At 48.7% G+C, this 25,085-nt stretch overlaps 1 long non-coding RNA gene across 1 annotated transcript in view; it reads right to left on the reverse strand.

Moving 5' to 3' along the window:
- Positions 1-24,513, reverse strand: part of LOC116482490 (uncharacterized) — a 108,150-nt gene extending 83,637 nt beyond the window's left edge. The window contains exons 1-2 of the long non-coding RNA XR_009209852.1: positions 24,400-24,513; positions 1,574-1,694 (exon numbers count right to left, since the gene is read on the reverse strand). This is a non-coding gene — a long non-coding RNA (uncharacterized LOC116482490). The remainder of the gene's footprint in view (positions 1-1,573; positions 1,695-24,399) is intronic.
- Positions 24,514-25,085: the final 572 nt, after the last annotated feature.

Consider the following 25,085-nt stretch of genomic DNA (forward strand, 5'->3'; position numbering starts at 1 on the left):
CCTCCCAAAGTGCTGGGATTACAGGTGTGAGCCACTGCGCCCAGCCAAGAATGTGCCTTTTTACAGGTGAAGGGACTTTAATTTGGGAGATTAAGTAACTTGCTCAAGGTCAAATGACATAGAAAGATTCTGATCCAGGTCTATCTGGCTCTAAAACCCTCATAAGAACAAAGAAGGCTCCCATGAACCCAGGACTGTAAGATGTCTACCTGCCTTAATGACTGGCTGGAATGGTGGAGCTGGGGGTCACAAGGCAAGCTTAGGCTTCTGACGTGATCTGAAGGCATATTTAACATCAGTACAATCCCTTGGCACTGCTCCAAGAGCTGCCCCATTTGAGCTGAGGGCACTCACAACATTACCTCTATAATTAGGCCTGCTAGTTAGGTGCTCAAAGGGCCACCTGGGGAAGGGCAAAGACTTAAATGTGAGTCCCAGCTCTGCCATTTATAGCCCTTGGGCTAGCCACTTAAACCTGCTGCACCTGAAAAGCACCTTTAGGAAAAAAAGTGGGTGATGGGGATGGGAAATAATCTATCAAACATTAAAAGGCTGTCTGGAGGAATCACTTAAATGACCTGCGGAAAAAAATCTTTGGAAAGTAGCATATATACAGGTTCTTCTGCAGGCTATGAGCCTGCAATGAAGGGGCACTGGCCCAGGTTCAGGAAGCTGCCTTAGGTCTTTGTTGCTCAAAGTGTGGCCCACAGACCAGCAGCATCGATATCACCTGGGAACTCATTAGAAATTGAGGCTATTGGGACTTAGCCCAGACCTCTGATTCAGAATCTGCATTTTGACAAGATTCAAGTGTACACATTCAGTTGGAAAAGCACTGCCATAGGCCTCTCAGTCTGGCTTTCCAGGTCTCAACCTCCAGGGCATTTAAATAAGAAGATTAGCTTCATTCACTTCTCAATTATTCTTATTACAAAAATAGAATTGAAAAGGCTCTTGAAGACATCCAATCCAGGAATGGTGAATACCTGCAAGGGTGCAGCCATCCTTCCCAGAGACCAGAGCAGACATTGCTAATCAATCAGGAAACTCTTCCATGGTGCTCAAGAGCAGCTGCACCATCCCCTCCACAATGCAGTCCAGAAAGCCTGATCGCTCTTTCGTAATTACCATGGGTATGAAAACTACTTACCACCCCTGACCCCCGCTATGTGGCCTAATCCCTTCTTTATTCATAGGTCGACCTTATCTCCAGTTTAAGCCCATTTTCCCAACATGTTATCCAATTTAATATTCACCCCTTCAAAAGTGTTCAACAAATTATATGGTTACACTGCTTAAACAGAAACTGAGTGTTTCCAAAATTAAATGACGTCCCCAAAGATGGAGAATCCTATTCCTCTGGCTCAACTCTCATCTTCATGTCACCTGTCTGTTCCACCACCCACTTCAATATTTTAGACCAAGGGAGGGAAGACTTTAAACCTCACAAAGAAGTTTAGAACATTACCCTGGTGCTCCCAAAATCCAAGGTAGAAAGACAACAGAGGTTTTTTAAAATGCTCTGAGACCTCGAACCCCACTCCCATGTCCCCTGGCCACCCAGCCTTGTCACCTGCTTGGAGCTGGAGCTGGCATCTTCACGACCAGGAAAGGGTAGCATGCTGAACCTGCCTCCCCCAGGCTCTTCATTCAGTGTCCCAGCTGCCTACCTCAAGTGCTACGTGCAAAGCGCTCTGAAATAGGATGATATTCTCAATTTAATTTTTGTTCACATGTAATAGGAGATCGATACCCTCATTAAGCTGTTGTGCCAATCAGCCAGTGGGAAGCAGCCTATGTTTTTGGAAGGCAAATCGTTAAGAACTAGAATACGGTGGAGGCATGTATACCGGCTGCATCCAATTTCAAGTGAAAATTAATGGCAAATTCTTGTAACCACATTAAGAGCCATTGTCGTTCATTTGAAATCAGTTAAACATGAAAACAATATGAAAACCATCTTGAGTTCATGGAACATAAATATTTGTCTATTTTTTGCCAGTGCCCCAGAGAGACTAGGAGATGTTGGCAGATCGGTGTTCTAAAAACATGCTCACGAAGGGGGAAAAATAAGGAACCTGACTCTTGTTGGGTTGAACTATTTGTCAGCTTTTCCATTTCCTCAGTCAAAAGATAATTAAACAGTAAGCAGATGTCAGAATCTAATTGATGCAAGGAAAGATTGCTCAATGTCTTATGGTGCTTTGTCATTGTTATGTACTGTCTGCAAATAGCCCCTTGGCTGGTACAAGTAGCAGAAAGTCAACCAGTTAGCTTCTCTTCCCATGGAGGCAGAGGCTCTCCCAACAAATATACCTGTGTTCAGTCACTCTGGGTGTCAAGAAGCACCTAAGAAAGTTCCTGGGACAATGTCTTAGGCATATTAGAACAGAGAGAAGCTGTGGCTTTTCAGAAGAGTGGGGAGAGGGGAAAAGGAGAAAGAGAGAAATAGAGAGGATGGGGGAGATGGAGGTGAAGAAGAGAAGGGTTGAGAGATGAGAGAGAAAAAGAATAGGAAAAGAATCAGAAAAAGGAACTGTTGGCAGAAGGAGAGAGTCCCAATATGGTAAAATCAAAACGGCATGGTCTTCAGAGTCAAGCCTACTGCTTGGTCGTCCCTTTCCAGCTGTGGGAACTTAGACCATGAATTTGACTTCCCTGAGTGCATTCCTTCCACTGACCATTGGATATCATATTCCCTGCCCGGGCCTTCCCACAGCTTGATCTGAGATGCAAGGAGTCATAAGTATCAGTGTCTGAACATTGCAAAAAACTGCACAACTGCTTCAATTTTTTTAAAAAAGAGTAGAAGGAAATCGGGTGAAAGAGAATTAAAACAAAGAGGGGTGCCAGGCATGGTGGCTCACACCTGTAATCCCAACACTTTGGGAGACTGAGGTGGGCGGATCACCGGAGGTCAGGAGTTGAAGACCAGCCTGGCCAACATGGTGAAACCCTGTCTTTACTAAAATACAAAAATTAGCCGGGCGTGGTTGTGGGCGCCTGTAATCCCAGCTACTCAGGAGGCTGAGGCAGGAGAACCACTTGAACCCAGGAGGTAGAGGTTGCAGTGAGCCGAGATTGCACCACTGCACTCCAGCCCAAGCGACAGAGTGAGACTCCATCTCAAATAATAATAATAATAATAAATACAGTGGGGTGTGGGAGAGCTGTCTCTGTTATGCTCCCTTATGGGGAACCCACAGCAGTGCTGCTTGGAATTCAGTGTGACTCAGAGATGGGTGAAAGAGCTCTTTCAGATTCTACTGTAGATTCCTCCCCTTAAAACACACACACACACACACATGCACACACACACACATACACACGCTCTGCTCTCTGTGGGAGAGCATTCAAATGGTGTCCAGAACCCAGGTGGACAACAGACTTGAAAAACAACTGCCAGCTGGGCACAGTGGCTCACGCCTGTAATCCCAGCACTTTGGGAGGCTGAGCGGGTGGATCACCTGAGGTCAGAAGTTTGAGACCAGCCCTGGAACACAGCGAGACTTCGTCTCTACAAAAAAATTTTTTAAAAACATATTAGCCAGGTATGATGGTACGTGCCTGTAGTCCCAGCCGCTTGGGAGGTTAAAGTGGTAGGATTGCTTGAGCCCAGGAGGTCGAGGCTGCAGTGAACTGTGATTGCACCACTGCATTCCAGCTTAGGAAATAGAGCGAGACCCTGTCTCAAAAACACAAACAAACAAACAAACAACTGCTGTGATATGTCCATAATGTCAGTCCACAGACCACTGGGTAAAATCATCATCCATGGCTTCCCCCTTCAGGATGCACCTCTTCCATGGAGGGCTGTTAGCCACCACTTGCAAAAAGACTCCCATCAGGCCATCTCACCAGTTACCAAACACAGCCAGCATGGCCAGCAAGACTAAAACTCAGATTCTTATTGTGTAACTTATTAGATGCTCTGTTCCAAAGAAAACAATTGACTAATGAACTGGGGGGTTCACACTTCCTCCTGTCTCATCTCTGATATTACCTTACTGTGTGGTCTCAGATCAGCATGAACACCCTCTGGGCTTCCACTTTCCTATGTGGGAAATGAGGTTGAACAGCTTGAGCCTAAGAATCTTTCTACTTGTGACATTCAAAGTCTTCGCAATTTACCCATCTGACATCTAAGGTAAAAGCAAGAATCCTCTTCCTCTTTATGTCCCTCCAGATTCCTCTCCACACTCCTTCACTCCTCTGCCCACACAGGCAGGCTGACCTGCAGAGACTTTTTTTTTTTTTTTTTTTTTTTGAGATGGAGTCTCGCTTTGTCACCCAGGCTGGAGTACAATGGTGTGATCTTGGCTCACTGCAACCTCTGCCTCTCAGGTTCAAGCAATTCTCCTGCCTCAGCCTCCCGCGTAGCTGGGACTACAGGCGCCTGCCACCACGCCTGGCTAATTTTTGTATTTTTAGTAGAGACGGGGTTTCACCATACTGGCCAGGCTGGTCTCAAACTCCTGACCAGGCTGGTCTCAAACTCCTGACCATGAGCCACCACGCCCGGCCCCTGCAGAGACTTTCTAAGGGGCTCCCTTGTGCTCTGGCTTCCAACTGGTCTCAGTCAAGGGGTGCTCATTCTCCTGACTCACCAGAGAGCTCTCCACAAGCTGACTACATCTCTGTGGAAGGTCACAGCCCTGTGGTCTTCTCTGCAGGCCTTCCTCCTTCCAGGTTTTGTTAACAGTTTCCTCCCCTCACTTCTTCAGGCCTAGAAGTGGTAATAGCTCTCCTGCTACTGGGAGTACCTGTTGGTGGTAACAGCCCTGGGTACTGTCCCTTGTGGTTCTCCCACTCCCTGCCCACACCTAGGTAAGTAGTCACAAGAGGGCCTCTGTGTGATCACATGGAATCAGGGGGCAAATGAAAGGAGGGATCAAGGAAGACATCCAAGGAGAGGAGGCCTTGGCAAAGTTGGCCTCAAATCTGTTTGGAAGAACAGGAAGAAGTTTATACAGACAACAAAGGGGGACAGCATTTTAACGAAGAGAATGGTGTGGATGCAGCCAGGAGGCCAGGCATTCTGGGAAAGGAGAGTAGACCTGACTGTCTGGAGGGAAGACCTTGGGTAGAGAAGGAATTAGGGGCATGGTTGGAAAAGCAAATGAAGGCCAGATGGTAGCAACCTCGAATGTGAGACGAAAGCCTGGGACTTCATTCTACGGGCAATGGAAGACTCTGGATGGTTCTTGAGCAACGGAATGGCCCAATCACACTGAGCTATTTTAGGAATGTTAAGCTGGCGGTGGAGAGCAGATTGTAGTGTTACCAACTGGGTAGCCCTACGCAAAGGGAACAAAGGAGGATGCCAAAAGTGACTCACTCACCCGCCATTGCTCCTGAGCAGTGGGGCAGAGGCAGTACAGACGTTCCCCCCCCCAAGCAACTCTCATGCTTATGCCAGCCTCAAAAGAGCAGAGCGGGAAGTGCATGGCATCCTGAAGATGTAAGGGAAAACACATTCTTGGAAGAGATCTCCTCTCAAAGCCATCCACCCACAGCCCCCAGAATAAGGGGTAGGCAATCTGTTTCTCCTGGCATCTGATTCAAAATGCTCCCGAGGCCAAGAGGACCTAAAAGAATTCCTCTGCTCGTGTGTGTGAGAACAGCCCAACAGGGGACCATCTGTCTCAGAACAAGCCCCCCAGTGTGGAGGCAGAAACAGTAGCCCCCAAAGGGGTGCTATTTCAGATTTCAGGAAAGCATTCTGCAAATGTTCCCAGCCATTAACTGGAGATCTCTCTATAGCACTCTGTTAGTTCTCTGCTAAATAGAAACCAAGTGGCAGCCACTGTCCCTGACATCTCAGTGTGGACATGTTTAGGGTGGGAAGATTCTGAGGGCTCTGATCATCTGAGATAGTAGAGACCCAGCAAGCAACAGAAAGCTGAAAGGGATGCAGATTCAGGAGGCAGAGACTTCACAAACTACCTGCGAAAAATTCTGCTCGGGATTGACCCTATATCTCCTCCTTGAAGAGAGTGCTGTTAGTTCCAGATGGGCCCAGGAAGGGACCCTTCTTCCCCAGGGGGTGCTCCATGGCCCACTCTAAGGTCCACTTCCCTGACCGTGCCCTAGTGATGTGGAGTTTCTATAGTATTTCAAGGGAGGCACGATGGTTGTTTGGACTAGGGAGGAAGCAGCTAGAGAGCCTGTTTGAAGAAAGTTCTGCAAGACTCAAATATTTAGGGATCTAGTAGATTAGACAGAGCTAGCAAAGGAGGGTGGGGATCGGTGAGCTGGAAGGGAATCCAGACAGCGACTGTCACAAAGCCAAGAGGAGGAAGTGGTCAGAGGCACTGAATGTTCTTGGAGGCTGAGTATAACGACAACAATTATAGAGGTCATTGATGATTTTGAAAAGAGCAGTTTTGGTGGAGTGGAGGAAATGGGAGACCTACTTCAGCACCTCTCCTAACCTCTGGGGTAGACATACTTATCCTCATTTCACAGATAAGGAAGCTGAAGCTGAGAGAGATGATCTGATATGTCCTGCTGCCTGTAATCACAGGACCATTGATAGTGAAGCTGACGGTGATGTTGGTGATGGTGACGATGATGTTGACAGTGACAGTGATGGTGGTGATGGTGATCGTGATGGTGATGGTGACAGTGACGGTAATGGTGATGGTGACCGTGATAGTGATTGTGATGTTAATGGTGATGGTGATGTTGGTAATGTTGATGGTGAGGTTGAGGATGATAGCGACATTGGCAGCTGTTCAGATAAATTTTCTGTTCCATCGGAAATTGATCATGATTATAAAGTAAAAATTACCTGGTCTGTAAAATCAGACAGATCCAAAGCTATATCCAAGCCAGTCAGCAACACATAAGCTTTACAACCTTTGAGCCTCAGTTTCTCTAAATGCGAAATAGAGATGCTATTGCCTGCTTCAGAGGACAGTTGGGAGAATGACATGGTTGGGGAAGCACTGGGTTCCTAGTAGGCCCTCAATAAATGTTTGTGTAGTGCATTTGTCTCCAGGCAAAGTTAGGGAGTGCAGTGAGCATCAGTGGATGAGTCTTATCTTCCCTAACTGTTCTAGCCCTCCCCACCCTAACTCTACTCCCCAACCTGAGTGAACTCCAAACGTAAGAGAAGTCATGGGCATCTTGGTGACTGCCTGCTCCCCAGGATCCCTACTTTATGCCCACACATTGCTCTGGCAACGGTGCCCTGCTGGGATCCCCACCCCCCACCCTCTTGTCTGTCTCCCCGGTTGATGCATGCCCAAGATACTCTAAAAGGAAGAGGGATGGGATAAGCACTAATACTTACCAAGTACTACCATGTGTCCAGCTTTCTGCTGGTATTCAACTGGGAGAGAGGTGGTGTAGGCTTAAGAGCATGGGCTTTGGAATCAGACATTTCTGGAATTAAGTACTTTCCCTCCTTAAGTTGTTATCCAAATATCACCTTCTTCAAGAGGCCTACCCTGACCATCCTAATTATACTGCACCCTCACCCATGAACAACACCTTCCCAATCACACTAAACCTGTTCCACTTTTTTTTTTAAGAGACGGAGTCTCACTCTGTCACCCAGGCTGGAGTGCAATGGCGTGATCTTAGCTCACTGCAACCTCCGGCTCCTGGGTTCAAGAGATTCTTGTGCCTCAGCCTCCGGAGTAGCTAGGATTACAGGCACCTGCCACCACACCCGGCTAATTTTTATATTTTTAGTAGAGACAGGATTTCACCATGTTGGCCAGGCTGGTCTTGAACTCTTGACTTCAGGCGATCCACCCGCTTAGGCCTCCCAAAGTGCTGGAATTACAGGTGTGAACCACTGCACCCGGCCCTCTTCCACTTTTTTTGATCCCTGTCTAACTTGCTACATGTTTTTCTTATGTCTTATGTTTGCCTGGCTTTTTTCCACTGGATTGTAAACTCCAAAGGGTAGAAATTATTACTTGTTTTGTTCACCGGTGCATCACAACACTTAAAATAGGGATGACACCTGGGAAGTGCTCACTAAACATTCACAGAATGAATGAAGCAACAGCTCTATCCTTAGCAACACACACATAAAAAGTAGTTCACCTATAATTGAATTTGAACCAGATCTGTCTGGCTTCAAAAATCAGGGCCATTTTTACCCCAATAAATTTCAAGTTTCTCCCTGGTCATAGCCCCCTACTTATTCCCACCCCTAATCTCTAGAATATTTTCATCTTGAAGTCTCACTCTTAGATCAATCCATTCAAGTATTACAGGACTCGGTTGCTATTTGAGGAAGACTGAATATTTCCTGGACTCAAGAGAAGCTCACTTCCAGTTCAGGCACCGTGCATGATAAGAGGAATCCGGGCTCTGTGATAAACCAAAGAGAACAGCTCCATCCACCCAGCTTGGCTTATGGGAAGCAATTTCCGTTTTAAATGCTCCCCAGTCAAGTCAACTCCAGGTCCAAGGGGCAGGAAGCCCAAGGTCTAGTCCGTGTTTGCTCCAAGGGGTCCACCTGCTGGGAAAATGCAGGTAAGTCAAACAAACCTGTTTGTCTTCCCAGTACAGCAAACAGGAAACAGGGCTTATTCTTCTGCAAGGCCTCCCTGCTGGACCCATGAGGCATGATTAAAATAATGGGAAGGCAAATATTTTCCTGGAGAAAATGATAAAACTGGAGGCAGGGAAAGCAAACAGTGGCTTTCAAAAGGGCAGCTGGCATGGAGCTGCCCCAGGAGGAGTTAGGGAAGATTCCGGAAGGGGAAGCATGTGGTCATGAGCTCCTGGCTTGGAGGAATGTGAGGGCTTTGCTCAAAGCCACAAGCACTTCAGGCTCAGGGGGAAGCTATGTTATTCACTCTTCTTACCATTAGAATTATAGTTGTTGTTTTTGAGGTGGAGAGAATTCAGGCAACAAGGTATAGGACAGGACAGAGCTCAAGCTAAAAGCCAGGTGTGCTTGGGCTTGAATTCCATTACTCACTCATTGATTCATTCATTCATTCATTCATGCAGTCAGCCAGCCCCTTCGGACATATATATTGAGCACCTACTGTGCAAGCCTGTGGCTGGTGCTATGTGGTCTTGAGCAAGTCCTTTATCCATTCTGAGCCTCAATGCTCTCATCTGTAAAATGGGGCTGCTACAGGATTGTTGGGAAGATAAAAAGTAATGTTCAAAACAACACTTAGCACAGCGTCTGGCCCATAACTGACTTTCAGGTACAGTCACCTTGGGAACCTCCTTCAGCTGACCAGTCCCTCCCTCCTCTTTCTCCACACTCCAGCCAGGTGTCCTCATTGTCCCACTACCTATGGTCCATCATTCAGTCTGGCCTCTTGGCCTTTTCGTGCTGTTCCTTCCACTTCAGATGCCCTTCCCACTAAGCAATTTCCACTCAGGGATCCCACAAGGACTCTAAATCAAGATCAGCCTCTTTACCCTCTTGTCCCTCCAAACCTAGTCCTCCTGTGCATCCCCCACTCCTGCCTTTCCAGAGACCTGGGAGGCCTCCAAGGAGACCCCTTCCCACTCAGCCAGTGCAGCACCCATCAGCAAGGGTCATGCAGCCTCAGCTCAGTCATTCTGCAGTGCCCGGCATGGCTTACTCGCTCAGGGCTCTAGTTGAACACAAACTTTTCTTTCCCTTCTTGACGTGCTATCCCCCACTGAGACCTTAAAGCTCTATTTAAGCACTTGTTCCACCAGGAAGCCCCCCCTGACTCCCTCAGTCTGGATTATCTGTGTTCCTTGTGTGGTTTTCCCCAGAGCACCTGAGCTTAACTTGGCTAACACATACTCCATGCTATTCTGAAGAGCTCCTCCAGGCCTAGGAACATGGTTCATTTATCTCTGCATCCTCGTGGTCTGGTCAAGTCTTCTTGGCACCTGGAGGACTCAAGAAAACTTGTACTGCTGGCTCAAGTCTAGGTCCTAGAGGTGGGGGCTTTGATGACATGAGACTCACTCTGTCGTCTGGGGTAAGGATGGAGGAAAAGGGGTGTTCAAAAGACAGCTTCCAGGAAAAGGAAATGCACAGGCTTGGAAGGGGAAGACAAAGTCAGCAGAGAGAGAGGGCGGAGAGGGTCCCGGGCTGAGGGAAAGGCACATACAAAGGCCTGCCAGAGGCTTTGGGGGCCCTGAGAGGGACTGGGTGACTGGCGGAGAGACCTCTGAAGGTCTCTTAGCACCTTTTCCTACAGATGGAAAGGCTCTGAGGGTCCTGGGCTGGGGCGAGGCATGAGCACATTGTATTTTGGGAAGACCCACAGAGTGCTGTGTGGATGGACAATCGAGAGAGGTCACACACTCAGTTAGATCGCCAATGCCAGGCTCAACAGGAGAGCTGCTGGTGGCCTGGAGAGAAGCAGATAGAAGGATGCCAGGGCAGGTGGGGTGGGATCAACACCACGTGGTGACAGATCATGTGTGAGAGACAAGGGAGAGAGGGGTCAGGATGGCCCTGTGAACTAAGGAATTCTTTCCTCAAAGGCCCGCGGGCCCCCAGGCGACCCCTGCATGATGACTCCTCCCTCCTCCAGACCAAGACAGGGGTTCCGCCACCAACAGCTGACCAGCCAGGCTCTGCTCTCCTCTTCCAAGAACAGAGGGCTCTCTCTGAGGACTCAAAACTGTCAGGAAGTTGCTCCCTTGACCGTATTGAAAGTGAATCTCCTCTACTTCTACCTTTCTGTCCTAGCTCTGCTCTGAGGCGAGGGAAAAATTAAAGGTGGAGAGGCAGCTGGGGAGAGAGATAGCACTGGTAACAGGCACTTTATCAGCAAGTTGCCATTCTCTTGTGCAATAATCTATGAGGTGACATATTTATTATGCCCAGTGGCTAAGGGTGGAGCAGACAGCATGGGTTCAAATGCCAGCTCTGCACTCTTTACTTTTGTGACCTTGAGCAAACTAACTATTCTGAATTTCAGATTTTTTCATCTAAAAAATGGAAATATTTATTATCCCTAATTCACTGGGTTGAGATTATGGGCAAAAAGCATGGAGCACATTTTACAGTACGGATTCAATACATTAACCTGTTTTCATTGTCTCTATTTTACAAATGAGGGAACAGCACACGGTCACATGCGAGAGCTGATTCAGACCCAGGTCTCTCAGCTCCATGGCCAGTGCTCTTTCCTTCACTCCGCCATCTTGCCTGCCACCAATACTGTAAGAAGCCACTCCACGGGAGCATTCCAGATGGGGGTGCTCCATATAGTACAGTCAGGGAGAGTGGTGCTGACAAGAGCTGAAGCTGAGGCTGAGGAGGGCAGGATTAGGGGATTGAGAGTCTTTTTCCTCAGTCAGGCAATAGCAATGCTTGTGGAATACCTACTGTTTGCAGACCCTTGTGCCAGACCCTGTAGGCAATGCGGAGGAGGGAAAGCATACCCTCTGCCCTCAAGGAACTGAAAATCTACTTGGAAATATGAGGCACACAAATGTTAATTCACTGATGGCCAATCAATGGTCATATAGAGAAATCAACACCTATTGCATTTCTTTTTGTTGTAGTGTTAGCCCAAACTATGAAAACCACAGTCCTAACAAATGTCAAGGCCTGCATTTGGGATCAAAATGATTAACTGCCCCAGGAGCATCCTGGCTTGGCAACAGGCCACGTGAAAAAGACTCGGGGGTTTTAGGTAACCCCAAAGCTTCATATGAGCCCACGTAAGGACTGTGGCTGTTTCAAAAGCTAATGCGATCCTGGGATAGGAGGTGGAGGTGTAATGTTCAGGTCATCGGAGGTAACTGGCACAGAGCTCTTTTGGAAAGCTACCAGCCCTGGGTGCTATATTTCACTGGGAAGGCAGACCAAGAATGTCACCCAAGAGGTAAGAGTTCAGGAGCCATGCCCCTTGAAGTGTCATCTAAAGAAAATGTGATCACAGGCCTGGACAGGGAAAGGGCTTGGTTGAGTGTGGGTGTCATCCTCAAATACCTGTCACGTGTAGGCAGCCTGGCAAGGCAACAGACCAGCGCCTAAGCTCCACCACTTACTGCGTGGGGTGACCTTGGCAGGTGACTTAACTCCCTTGAGCCCCAGAGTCCTCATTGGAAAGATGGGAAAAATCACTCTCTGTGGTGTTGTGAGGATTAAATGAGACAGCAGAGTTGTATACAAAGCAGTGCTCAGGAAAACTTCATCTCCTTCCTTCTCTAAGATATCGAAGGCCTATTTTGAAATGGAAGAACATCATCAACTGCAAAGGAGGAGACAGGGGATAGATACATGCCCTCATTAGCATGGCTGAAGAAGGCAGAGTCCCAGTGAAATGGCCCACCAGGGTCCAGAGATCCTAGAAGGAGGTTCTGCAGAGGGGCCTCAGGGAACCAGGGTCATGAGATAAGCACTGGGGAATGCAGGCTGCCAAGGAGGAGAGGTGCACCCAGAACAGGCTGGGGTTCACTGAAGACAGCCTTTCCCTGCCTCACGGCTCCTTCCAGAGATCATTGCCCCCCTCCCACCCCTCTGCCTGCTGCCCTCAGCTCATCCCCATGACTCCATGGGAACAGACATCTCCAAGGTCCTGGTTTTGGTTCTCCCAGAAGCAGACCCTAAGACAAGGTCCTGGGTGCATGTAGTATAATTGAAAAGTGATTCCAGAGAATGAGAATTGGAGGGACAGGGACAGAGTGAGACAGGGAAAGGAGAGAAGCTAACCAAGTGTAATTAATAAGCAGGACACCACTGTGGGCAACGAAGGCTCAAGCCCTCTGAGCCCTCTCTGAGAAATTGAGTGGACTGAGCTCTTGGAGCTGGGAGGCTGGACCAGCAGTCCACCAGCTTGCATGACCCACTGGTGAGGGTTGTCCTGGGTCATTCACACTCCTGAATTTTCAGGTCGTGCCTGCCTGCAGCCAAGCTGTGCTGGGGAAAGCCCTCAGGCAGAGAGGCAGACAGGCAGAGAGATACAGGCACCATCACCGTGTCCTGGGTACCGCCCAGACTGGAGGAGAACTCCAATGAACAAGAATGCTGTGGGGTCTCCACAAATCTGCCACAGTCGCCACTGACTCCACATTTTAACTTATGGCCTCTTACAGCTTCTTGCTGCACTGATGCTCATCCTCAAAACACCTGCATGAGGCCACCAGGGCTGGTTTTCCTCTTGCTGCTCTATCCGGTCCTTCTCAGGCCGGTGTGCTGGCTTCTTCCTTCCCTTGCCCTTCAGTGCTGAGGTTCCTGGGGTCTCCTCCCAAGCCCTCTTCCTTCCTCACTCTCCTTCAGTGTCTCACAGGTCTAACTGCCTGAGAGTCTCCCAAGGAGCGTGTTAAAATACAGATTCCAAAGCCTCTCCGCAGACCAACAGAACCAGAATCCCTGGGAACGCAGCCCACAAAGGTGCCTTGCTTTTAACATGCTCCCAAGGTAGAGACACCAGGCAAAATGCAGGATGCCCGGTTAAATCTGAATTTCAGATAAACAAGGAGAGGCAGGGCAAGCGAGGTGCGCGCCATATGTGAGACATACTAAAAACGTATTTGTTGTTTATCTGAAATTCAAATTGTACAGGGTCTCCTGTACTTTCACTTGCTAAACCTGCCAACTCTATGCCAAGGCTATTCTGATGTACCATAAAGTTCAAAAACTTCTTTTCTGTATGCTCCCTGAGTTACCATTACCCACACCCCAGTTTCGATTACCAACTGAACATGGCTGACTCAGATTTCTTTCTCACCCAGACCTCTTCCCTGAATTCCACGTATCTGATGACCTACTGGACATCTCAAATTCACCATGTTCAAAACTGAGCACATTATTCCACACCTCCCCGTATACCTGCTTTCCAACTCTGCTCTTCCTCCTTCTTTCTTTTAGTTGGTAGCGCCACCATTCACTTGCTGCCCAAACCAGTATCCACAGGGGTTTTCTCTCCCATTATCACCTCCATTCTCCCTAGTCAGTTACCAAATTGTATTGGTTACAGTTCCCAAAGTCTTTTGCATCCAGTTGCTGGCTAAATAATGGCCTTCCAAATATATCCATGTCCTAACCCCTAGGACCTGTGAATGTTAACTCGCATGGCAAAGAGAAATTTGCCAATGTGATTAAGAACCTTGAGATGAGGAGATTTTCCAGCTGGGCCCTGAATATCCACAACAGTCCTTAGAAGAGGGATGCAGGAAAGTCAGAATCAGATAGACGGTGATGTGATGATGGTAGCTGACACTGGAAGAATGCGGATTGAGGATGACAGAAGGGGCCATGAGCCAAGACATGCAGGTGGCCTCTAGAAGCTGGAAAAGGCAATCTGGGAATAGCGTCTACCCTAGAGCCTCCAAAAGGAACCAGCCAGACTGACACCTTGGCTTTAGCCCAGTAGATTGATTTTGAACTTCTGGTCTCCAGAACTGTAAGAAAATTAAGTTGTGTTGCTTTACGTTTAAAATTTGTTGCAGCAGCAAAAAGGAAACTGATACAATCCATCCACTTTCTCCCTTCTCATTAGCCCTACCTGGCTTCTATCCCCATCCACTACAACTTCCTCATAAGGGGGGTCCTGATTCCAGCCTTGCCTTCTCTGGTGCATCTGCCACTGGTCCACCAAAGTGGTCTTTCTCCTGCTTCACACCTTTGATGGCTCCTGATCATGGAGGAAAAGTCCAGACCTATCCTCAGCTCAGATTTCAGGACCTGCTCCCTGCCCACCCCTCTCTCTTCATCTCCCTCCACTTTACACCTTCAGACTGCTGGATTTCTGAACTCACCTCATGTATTAACAAGACTATGTTCTTCTTCATTCTGACAAGAATGCCTTTCTCCAACTTTTTTTCCTGCCAAGCTCCTACTCATACAACAAAACCCAACTCAGATATAACTTCCTCCAGAAAGCTTTCTCTGGCTCTTTTACCCCCCACAATGAGTTAGTGACAGCCTGCCCTAATCTCATACCACCTTTATTCCTTGATCAAATTCCTATTGTTGACCCTACCAAACTCTGAGCTCCTTGAGGACTGGAACAGTTTCTTGCATGCTTTTGAATTTCCAGAACCAAGAAGTTACTTAATACATATTTGTTGAATTAAAGCAAACAAAGGTTTCAGCTTCAACATTCTGTGATTTTATGCTACTGTTTCTTAAGGTTTTCTCCAAATCAGCTATTCTCTATGAATGAGTAGAATGACAATTATTTTTTTCCCATTGCTGGTCCCTATTAATTCACTCAAGATAAATAAAAATTAATAAGCACTCATTTGTCATGTGGACTTAATAATCCAAAATTACATTTGTCTTGGCCCAGAGTACTAACACATCTCACAATATTTGCAGTTTACTGAGAATTTAGAATCCAGTGTCTCTCTCACTTCAATGAATTATACACACACACACACACACATGCACACGCACACGCACACAAATACTGGCCTGGGGTCTGCAGAACTAGGGAAGCAAGACAAAGCAAAACTATGAACTCCAAGGACCCTAAGGAAGGCCCCATCCAGCCTAGGATGCTGCTCGTAACAGAGTCCCCCCAGCATCCCCTGCTAAAGCCACTCTGGGAAAAGATGGTGAGACCCATGGAAAACTGCAGCCAAAGGGACACAGATTTCTGTTTAGTTCCATTCCCAGATGTTAATCCTGAAGGCCCTATTTCTTCCCAAAAAGTCTGGTCATTGAACCATAAAAGCCACATTCGAGAGTGGCAGGAAGTAGAGAAAGGCCTCCTCTTTGATGCTCCACTCCCACAATTCTCTAACTTGCCAATGTTTTCCGGGCTGAGAGGAAGCTCCTTTTCCTCCTCTGTCTAGTGTCCTCCAGAACCTGATGTCCCCCAATCCTGCCCAGGGCAGACAGAAGAGGGGCGCTCAGCATGGAGGCTAGTGACCTTCGGTACCCACTGCGTACGGTGGGGTTCTGTGTAACATTTGAACAAAGAATTCTGCTTTTAAAAGAGCTTCAAAATCACAGGTTGGAGACCAATATCTTGAGTGTTTGATCCTAGATCAAACAAGAAGTATTATTTGAGAAGAAGGAAAGTTCATGAAGGTTTAGTCCACAGTGAGTGGCCTATTGTCTTCCAAATTCGTTGATGGTTGAAGGAATTTCAGACAATTCTACAGAGCAGTGAGGCAAAAACAAAGTCCTTTAAGAGAAAGTTCAATGGGGGTCAGTGTGGCTTGGGAAATGGAGTGGAGGCTTGGAGCCTGCAGATCTGGGTTCTGACCCAGCTTTGCCCAGTGGCACTCGTGCTGGACTGTCTGTCATCACTTTGAATCCTTACCGTCCTCATCCACTGTCTCCTCCAGGACCTGGAGTTCCCAGATTCCCCTTCTCTACAGGGCCCCAGGCTGGATCCTGCCAGGGAGACACTCACATGATATTTGGAAGGTGAAAGAGAGGAGAGGCCATTCTTCTCCTAAGGCAGTTGGGGCAGACATGAGGTTTGCAGCCTCTTCTGGGCCTGTGCCTGCCATCTCCCACCCATAGCTGTGGCTCATAGTCAGCACGAGCTTCCTGGAGGTTCCATACAGCTTCCAGGCCAGCCCTGGAGAGATATCCACTTTGAAGCCTGCACACTGACCTTCCACGATGCCTTCCTGACCTCTGCTCCCCAAGCCCTTCCGGAGGCTGGGGCAGCCTCTAATCCCCTGAATGAACACCCTGTGCATATAGAACACTTGGAATGGGTTGTTTTTAACTGACTGGCTGACACAGCAGTTCTGCAGCCTTAAATGGCTGCACCTCCCAAAGCCAAAACAGGATGATCACACCCGTTCAATGAAGTTGTGAGGATTAAACAAGAGAACGTGTGGAAGGCGCCCAGCCCATTCCCCTTCTCACCCCCCTGCCATGCCTCATATTTCTCTGCCTTTTTAAATCCCTCCCTCTATGGCCATCTGATGGCTGGTTCTTCGTGAATAGTGTTGTCACTGGGACTTACCTGCATTAATTTCAGCAAACAGTTAATATTATCACTAATAAGGCAGGAGAGATTGAGCTGAAAGGGATGAAGCAATAGATATGAAGAGATTGAACCTTTCAGGAGGTGTCTAATCTGTGAAGTTCCTGGCAGGGGAAAGGGGGATCACAAGTATAGAGGAGGGGGATGACCACATAAAGCAGAAAGATCTCCCTTCCAGCAAGAATGAGGGAAGGAGAGCAGGTGGCTGCGGTGCCCCAGATGTGCAGATGGAGCAGGGGCTGGCTACTGAAGGTGCTTCCCACCTGTGGGGATCACTTTCCCTGTGACCTTGCCCTTATCTTTCTGCATGATCAAGAGCACTGATCATTATTGCTGGTCCTTTTTCCACATTGGACTGTAAGCTCCATGAGGACGGGGCCCATGTCTAACTTGCTCAGCTCTGAATCTCTTGCTGGGCACGTAGTAGGTGCACAAGGTGGTGGGTGCTGGGATAGAAGACTGAAGAAAGCAGTGGAAACTTGGAATGGTTGTGGAGGGGATTGGGAGACGGAGCTGACAACTCAGGAGAGGATTGCCAGGTATCCCAAAGAATCCGAGTGAGTGTAGGCTCCTCGCGTTTGCATGCAGCGATCCCAGGGATATCAGAAACAAACTGGGGGCAGGAGTGCAGAAGGCTGACCTCTGGTTTTATCAGACAGGTAAAGCAGGGACTAGGGAAGAGGGTATGTGTTGCTCACCTAGTCTAGGCTACGGGGGAGGAGGGCACAGACAAACACAGGAGGAAGCTGATGGACAGGAAAAAAAAAATAGACAGTCAAAAGCCTGGATGGCTTGACGAGGGGAAAACAAGGCACAGGCAGTGATAGGTCTGGGGGTAATTGATTGTGGTGGTGGGCTACTGTCAGGTTGAATTCCAGAGAACCATAATAGAGGATGACAAGATCCAGTGGTTGCTGATGTGGCTGATCATCAGAAGGTCAGATCCAGTTTCTGGATCCATTTCTGGAGTTTCTGATTGAATAGGTCTGAGACCTGGAAATCTATATTTTAAAGCTCCCCAAATGGTGCTGATGAGTGGCCATCCTTTGGGAAATGCTAAATCCCCAGCATTTAGGGTGGAACTGAGGGTGTGAGTGAAAGCTTGGAGTGGCAGTGATGCCAACGTGCCTGAAAAGGTTTAGGAAGCATGTGGGGCATGGATGGCGGATGGGTTATTCACAAGGATGCCAAAGTCCCCTGGGATGGTAGCAAGTCTTTGCAAGGTGGGGAAGATCATGATTCAGGTGGTGCCAAAGTCCTACCGAATGGAGGGGCGTATTCACCATCACAGGGATGACGGTGAGAGGGTATACTTGCAGCCTGGATCTCAGGTCATGACAGAGCAACTGCATCTGTGTGAAAGGATGAAGCTGAGAAAAGAGGCAAAGCTCATTCTCTGGAGCTACCTCCATTCCTACAGAGCTACAAACCAATCCAAAAGCACTCACCAGGTTTATACTCTGTGCCCACCCCTTTGCAAGATGCCACGGGACTCTAGGATGAGAGAAACACATCTGCCACCATCAAGAACTCAGTATCTTGTGAGGAAGAGATGGTGTTTGTGTCCTGCCCAGCTCTCAGACTGTGTTTTAGCCCCATTAAAGAGGAGCTCTTAGCATGAGACACCTTGCAATGCTTTGTGTAGTTTTGGTGTCCAGTGGCAAAAGTGACACCAAGCTGCAGAGAGCTGCAGCCCATATTCTACATCAGACCTATCCCCATCTGATACCCATATCATGGTAACTTTCAGAAGCCTCCAGAGGAAGTGCCCTCAATATGGACAAGAGTGCTCTAGGTTGGGTATGGCCGACAGCTGCCAAGGGAGGCCCCCTGAAGCAGCCTTAGGTGCACAGCGCATGGACAGGTGGGAGATAGGGCAGGAGAGAGAGAACTGGACAGGCCCATGTGGTGACTGCAGCATGAGGCGGCATTTTGGGGGAATCTCAGAGGCAATCGAGAAGACTTTCCTGGTGGTCTTGCTTGAGCTGCTGGAGAGACAGATAGGGTGTGTTTGTGCTATGTGGGGGCCTCCCCTGCAGACACGGTCTGGAGAGCACCCAGGACACTGGGATCACACACTGTATATTTTTTCTTGGTGGGCTGCCTGCATCCCAGCCACCTGCTGGCTAATTTAAAAAGCAGATTCCTGGGCTCCACCCCAGACCAACTGCATCAGAAGCTCCGAGTAGTGAATATAAGCAACCCGCACTTTAAACAAATCCCAAAGGGGGCTTCAAAACTAGACCCACATTTCTGAAGCACTGCCTTCTCCTGACTTACTGGCACCTCGGAGGAAAGTATCATCAGGCCCATTATACAGATGAGGAAACCAAAGTTCAGAGAGGTTAAGTCACTGGCCTGATGCCTTACAGCTACTAAGTTGCTGAGTCAGCATTTAAAGCCAGGTCTTTTGAGTCTACCACAGGTGTTCTTTCTATCACTCTCCTCTCAAAGAGGGCAGAGATCACTGGGGGGCTTGAGAAGCAAGGTCCCAAGGGACCACCTGGCGGCGCCTCAACCCGGGCTGGCCTGGGAAGCTGAGCAGGATCTAGAGGGGAAGGCAAAGGAATCAGGGGCTTCCATTTCCCAAGTGTCTATGGCATTGAGCATGGCACTGCCACCACACACACATGCGGTCTCATTTTATCTTTGCTTCAGCCCTAGAGGCTGAATGTTACTGTTCCCATCTTGCGGGTGGGACAACCGACACTCAGAAGCGCGACATCCCCTTCTGTGAATGTGTCCGGTAAGTGAAAGAACAGGGGTGGGAACTCAGTTACCCCTGGCTTGAAAGTCACATTGTTTTCTACTATAGCTGCAACTTTTCTTTTTTTAAGAGCAGAAGCCACTCTTCAAATGAAGTCTGACACAGGATCCCAGGATGCCAGAGAGGTGAGACCGAAGCCAGCTGATGGACCTCCCCGTCCCCACTGCTAACACCAAGGCTTCTTTCTCCACAACCATGGCCCACATCACCCATCTTCCAAATAGAAAGGAAAATACACCTGCAGGGAGCTGGGAAGCGGGCCACCAGGATAAGGAAACAGCAGGGGGGCTCCAGCTGGGGTGGGCCAGACCCTGAGGCCCTCCCCGACACTCCAAATGCAGAATCAGCTTGGAGAGAGCGAACCCTGTTTCCCCAGGTGGCCCCAAAATCAGGATGACTGCTTCAGGAATGCTTCCATCTTTGGGGCTTGAGTCTAATCATGCCAACCTGCCCCCTGCCAAGTCTGTAAAGAAATCAGGCAATGGTTCTGACAAGTTTTGAAAGTCTTCCATTGCTCTGTGAAACATTCTTGTGCAAGTACCTTTAGGAAGGAGTCACATGTGGTAGGTTTCTCAAATGTCTTTTCCTCCTCTGTCAAAGGAAGGAGGGAAGGAGAGAGGCCAAATAGAGTGGTGCATAAAGTGTGTGCTAACTTTGAAAAAAAGGAAAAAAAAATCACAGCTTTCCACCTTCCTGCAGCTGCTTCACACCGAGGCTGTCCAGTTCTCTTCTGCCTGCCTGTTCTTTCCTTCTCAACATCCGGAGCTCCACGAGTTTTCCTTCCTCCCTAGATGCCACTTTCTGAAGCCAAGGCCAATGGTATGGCAATCATGACCCCCACATCATCACAGCTGCCTAAGTACAGGCTCCCCTTCTGCTCCCACCACAACCAAAAGGATCAACATTCAAAAAGAAGCAGTGTCTAATGCTCATTTATTGCTAGTGTCATTCTTTTCATTCCTAATCCACCCCAACCTGGGAGCTGTGGCAGCCTGGCCTGGAGGAGAAGTTTCCAGGTGTCAAGATGTGGCCAGAGCCCCTCAGCACAGCCTCTCTGGGCGTCTTTCTGCTCCAGCTATGGCCCAGCAATGAGGACTGGTGACTATGGCACAGACAGCCCCTGAGACAGCCCTGGCCTTCACCAGGCTATAAACACTCTCTCTATCGCCCTCCCAGTAGCGGACCAAAGGTGAACCTGAATGTGACCCTGCAGAGCTTGAGGGAGAACCGAGCTGGTGCAGTCTGTCCCCATGGAGGCCCTCTGGCCAGCGTGCCTGGCTCCCCTCCCTGCCCCATGCCCTCCCACAGGCCCAGCCTTGGCCACTTGCAGCACTCAAGAATGCATGAGCCAATCCCTTGTGGCAAAGGGGAGGAAGTAGAGCCAGGGACAGATTGTTATAAATAGGCATGTCTGACTGAGAAGGTCACTGGCCAGGGCAAAACATGCCAGAAATTCTACAAGAGAGAGACAGACATAAATTATCTGAGCATCTCACAACCTCTCTCTTTCTCAGGGTGGAGAACAGGAGTGAGTTCCAAGACAGGGCAAGGGTAAGGAGGTGGCCACGGACATCCAGCCAGCAGCTGAAAAGGCTCTTCTATCGAAGAGGCACTCGTATATTGCATCTAGTTCTTAAAGAGGCTGGCTTTTCTTGGCACTCATGAGAGACTGGAGAGAGCCCCAGCTGGAGAGCAGGAGGGTCAAAGAGGCATAGTGGGCCCCTCCTAGCCCTTCTCTCTTTTCTAGCCCATCTGCTCCTCAGCCTTGTCCTGCACCTAGCCTAGTGTGTCTCAGCTGGGGGGGGGGTTTGCCCTCTGTCCTTTCCCAGGGAACATTTTGCAATGTCAAGAGACATTTTGGTTTCTCTGGACAATCAGGAGTGGGTGCTACTGGCATTACAGGGCAGAGGCCAGATCTGCTGCTAAACATCCTACCATGCAGAGGATATTCCCCCACAACAAAGAACTATCTGGCCCCAATTGTTAACAATGCCAAGGTGAGAAACCCTGGTCTAGCCCCTCTCAGGAACCCACTCCACCTCCAGACACCCTCCTCCTTCCCCTTCATTTCCAAGGGCCCTGTCGAGGCAGCCGGAGCACACAAGTACTCATAGCTACGCAAATAGCAACTCCTTATTTGCTGTGTTTGCTCAGCCAATATTGACTTTGCAGCCTAACACTGGTGCTATTGAGCCGGGGTTATTCTCAATATTGTTTGAGCAGCATTAGAACAGCCTGTGATAACCGGCAGCAGAACAGGAAGCTGCGCCTCCCTCCTCAGTTCCCCCTGCCCCCCACCGCACCCCCTCCGTGGGACGCTCCTGTAAAGACAGAGGAACCTGTGTGCTCATGGAGTCAAGCGAACCTAATGCCCGCTCCTCCGCTGAGCAAACACGCCGAGGTTAGAGAGGGAGCGTGCTCTCTGGCTAAGTCAACACTCCAGGGAAGTTGGAGCAACTGAAAAAGGTTACTTGGGGAGGCTGTCCTTTGGGGTGGGGCCGGTGAAAAGTGATGGTGAGGCAGTTCCAGGCTATCAGCCAAACCCCGCGGTTGGGCTCTGCAGGGAAAGGCCTGCAGGGACTGGAGCTCAGGGGCTCCAGGTGCCCAAGCAGAGAGATGGTGACTCCATCTATCAATCAAGTACCCAGTAGGTGGGGGTCTAGTAGGGGCCAGTCGCTTACTGATTGGGACCAGAAGCTTAGAGTAGGAGGGCCCTGTGGATAAGCTAATGCAGCCACCACGTGTTCACGAGGAAGACCTAGAAAACTAGCCTCTGCCTTGGAGCTTGTCTTACCAGCGCTGGGTGTGAGTTCACAAATGAGCACAACCCGCTCTGCAGGAAAGCACTCTCCCTGCCCACTGGGCTGAGGTCCCTTTAACAGATGACAACATTGACTCTGCCACCGTGAAATACAGTGGGCCCTAAAGTGTAGCCCAGGAGAGGGACTGCAGTGACCTCCATTCACATCCGGTGTGAGGATGGGTGGCAGGGTCTTTCTGAGTGTCTTCTCGGAGGGACAGAGGGAACAGGGGAGAGAAACGAGTGGCCAGGCCTGCACAAGCCCCTTGGACAAGCAATAGAAGAGGAATTCGCATCTCTTGCATCCCAGAGCTCACAGTCCAGAGGGAGAACCTGGAGGCACAGAAATGAAACCGTGCAACCAGCGTGGAATCAAGGCTCCCGTGTGAGTCTAAGGGGAGTCATGAGCACAGTTGTGCACAACCTGCCCAACCACACCCCGCAGTTCTGCAGTGAGACCAGACAAGCCACAGAGTATTCAGAGACGAGAAATCCACATGGAGTAATCGGGGCGGCTTTTCCTTGCCCACAAGTACAGCAAATGTAGGCTTAGCAGTACATTTGGATCTGGGCCCATGCCGTGTCTCCAGGTCAATATTAAACAAGTTGCCAGGATCATCAAGGGGGCATTCTAAAAATTAGCTCTAGCCAGCCCTAGTGGCCTGGGAGTACCAAAATGGTCATTTGCTAAAATTGGCCATTAACATTTTCTACTAACTGCTCTCTCCAAAGACTTAGAAAACGGGTTGGAAACTCCTTGGAAATCAAGTATTATGTAGATCCTTATGGCAACCTGGACTCCAACCTTCAGAAGCTATTCATTTTTAAAAATACATGGTGGGAATTTTCTACATGTGGTTGAGTGTTTTATCCAAAAGCCAAGTCATTCCAGTTTTCCCCACAGCAGACATGTTAGCCAATGTGCTGCCTGCTCAGTCAGTGCCTCCTTTTCTGACCACCCACAGGCATGGTCCCTGCTGCCATGTTTATCCACATTCATGTACCTCTCCCTGGCTGCGGCTGTTGGAACAGCGATGGACTCCTGACTGAGGGGAGGCACCCCACTGGCTAGCCATTGACCAATCAGATTCTGTCTCCTGGGTCTCTGGACTTAGATTCTTGGTACTGGGCCCATAACCTGAGAGATCATGTCCAGGTTTAAGTGAACAAGTTAAAACCTAGAAAAGGCAGAACAGCCGGGTGTGGTGGCTCATGCCTGCAATCCCAGCACTTTGGGAGGCCCAGGCGGGTGGATCACCTGAGGTTGGGAGTTCGAGACCAGCCTTACCAGCATGGAGAAACCCCATCTCTACTAAAAATACAAAATTAGCCGGGAATGGTGGCGCATGCCTGTAATCCCAGCTACTCGGGAGGCTGAGGCAGGAGAATCGCTTGGAACCCACGAGGCAGAGGTTATGCTGAGCCAAGATTGCACCATTGCACTCCAGCCTGGGCAACAAAAGCAAAACTCTGTCAAAAAAAAAAAAAGAAAGAGAGAGAGACAGAGAGAAGGAAGGAAGGAAGGAAGGAGGGAGGGAGGGAGGGAGGGAGGAAGGAAGGAAGGAAAGGAAGGAAGGAGAAAAAGAAAAGGCAGAACAGAGAAAGCCAGTCTGCAGAGAAAAGAATGAAACAAAGCTACTGAGATAGGCTGAGATGGGAAAAAAAAAAAAAAAAAAAACACCACCACCACCCAGAGAAACAAAGGCAAGAAGCTAGGAGAGTCTCTGATAACTTTCCAGTAGTTCCACCTTGAGCCTCTCACGGGTCTGTTTGTCATCCCTGCCCTTGAATTCGGTGAGATTCCTCATAGCCTTCCAACAAAATCATTGTTATTACTGAGAGTTAAATTTATAATACTTCTATTTCTTGCAACCAAACAATTATTGACCAAGACCCCTATTAAGACATCACCTATGTGCTGCACTGTACTTGTTCAATACTGAGGATCTCACCTCTTCTTCTTCTTCTTGCCCACCTTTAGGTCTAACTGGACCTCCTTTCTCTCCTGGTATTCCTGTGTCTTCGTTTTTTTAGTGCTACCTTTCAGGGTCTCAGGTAATAATAACCAGCAGCGTGCCCCAGTGATCAGCAGATGAGTGAGCTGTGTAACCTAGACACCATGTTCCACTTAATGGTTTGTTTGCTCAGCCTACTTCAAAGGAGGCTGTTAGCCTATAAGTCAATAATTAGTCATTCAACAAATATCCATCAAGCTATGGCCCAACCCCAGCAAAGATATGTTGAAAAAAAAAAAAAAAAAACTTTTGAAGAGCAAATATAAGCCTTTATATACGGTTGACTTAGCCGTTTCTATTTTCCTTTCACAACAGAGAGGCAATGTTGATGTGCTACCAGTCCTAATGCAGCTAGAAGTTATCTGTTACACCAATGACCCCATCAAAAAGAGAACTGTTAACACAGGCCCAGCTTTTACTTTGCTTGCAGTGGTGGGGTATTAGCTAATTATTGCCCATTAAGAGAAACAAATAATCCCCAATGAGTCCCAAAAAGAAGTGGAAGTGGAGCTGAACCACCTGTAAGATCAGGGCTTCTCTTAGCTGCTCACAGCTGCCTAACCCAGTCACAGAAGAAGACATAGAGGGGATTCATTCCATTTTACTTTTATTGGGTTTTCTTT

This window comes from Hylobates moloch, unplaced genomic scaffold (assembly GCF_009828535.3).
Source record: "Hylobates moloch isolate HMO894 unplaced genomic scaffold, HMol_V3 SCAFFOLD_14, whole genome shotgun sequence".
Classification (NCBI taxonomy): Eukaryota; Metazoa; Chordata; class Mammalia; order Primates; family Hylobatidae; genus Hylobates; species Hylobates moloch.